The sequence below is a fragment of the Sylvia atricapilla genome, chromosome 4 (genome assembly GCF_009819655.1).
Source record: "Sylvia atricapilla isolate bSylAtr1 chromosome 4, bSylAtr1.pri, whole genome shotgun sequence".
Taxonomy (NCBI): Eukaryota; Metazoa; Chordata; class Aves; order Passeriformes; family Sylviidae; genus Sylvia; species Sylvia atricapilla.
Window position 1 is genome coordinate 70177999 of NC_089143.1, and position 1613 is coordinate 70179611.

A 1613-nucleotide genomic window follows, 5' to 3' on the forward strand; every position below is an offset into this window, starting at 1 on the left:
TTCTTGGCTGATGCTTGGCAGAGAGGATTAAGATGTGAGTGGTTCCCAGCAGCTTCTCTTGGGATCTGTGTCACCTTGGAACACCAAAGGGGGAGGGGGAGGGAGTGTGCGTGACCAAACTTGTGTAAGGTTCAGTCTCCTTGCAGTGAAAGAAGGAAGCAAAAGTATTCAGCTGCATTGTACAAAATTGTCTTTTTTTATATATATATATGTATATATATACACACACGAAACCCCGTATCGGACAGATTCACCAGATAAAAAGTTGCTTGTAGAAGGGTGTTGGATTTTGTTTTCTCTGCTGGCTTTAGGCAGTGCTGTCGCTTGGGAGTGGACACCAGGCACCATGTTTTGGGAAGCAAACGGAGGCAGTGAGGAGCAGGGAAGGGCTTGGAGCCTTTTTTCCAGGTATTGCCTGCAACATGCTGGGAACCGAAGCTGGGAAAAAAAGCACCATTCCCTCACTGCTCCTGCTGGGGAGGGAAAACAGGAGGGAGCCGCACAGGAGAGGCAGGTAAACATGTGCATTGCCTGAAACATAAACAACACTTTTTTTTTTGTGCAATGTCTGTTAAAGTAACAGTTTTGTGTTAAAAACCACATGGTGTGACGAGTGTTGGGAAGTGCAGCAGAGAAAATCCAATGGAACACCTTCCCGCAATGATACACTTCCATCGCTAGAAACCAAAGGAAAACCAACTGGAGCAGCTTACAATGTTTGCCAAGATTTGGGGTTTCCCATCCCTGTCCTCTCCCACCCCCATATTACAAAACATTGGTGCTGGGTTTTGATTTTTATTACTGAATGGGCTCCTCTGCAGTTCATGGACAATCACGGGCGAATTGGAAATTCCAATTTATACAAACAGCTCAAAAAATATTGGGAGTGAAGTATGGTTAGGAAACACTGCTCACGCTGGGATCGCTGTGCGTGGAGGAACAGGAGGAGCAGGTTAAAGCACGCCTCCGGAGCAGAGCATCCCCCCTCCCCAAAAAACATACAGCAGCTGAATACAGAAAGGTAATGTCCACAAAATTAAGTTTTTCATGCTATTCTACTTTCCAGTGCTCTCCAATCCATGTGCCATGGCCAGGAAGGGAACGCTGAGGTATATTCCAAGAGAGATACCTGCACCCAGAGGAAAATCCATCTCTGGAAAGGGCTTTCTTTTTTCCCCCTTTGTTTTGTTTTGTTCACAAAGCAAGTGCTGTGCAGGAATTTCCCCCAGCTCCCATCGCTTCCAATTGATCCCAGACCATAGATGACACCCCCATTTTTTAGGCACTTTTCCAAGGGAGTTGTCACTTTGCTGAACCCATTTTTGCATTCTGGCCCACTCCACCCCCTCCCTGGCCCCCAATCAGAGTCAGGGAGTAGCTTCTCCTCTAAGTTCAATTGATTTCTTTTTCCCCTCTATGGAAAATTTCCTGTGCATAAAATGACAAAGGAAATGTTTAATCAAAGAGGAACAGCCTGACTTGGCAGTTTTGCAAGACAGAAGATGGCTCTTTAGTATTTAAAACTAATTTCACAATTCAAATTGGACTTTTTTGAAGTATATGAATGAGACATAAATATAGGCTTATCAATCTGCTTAAAAATTTCATTCACA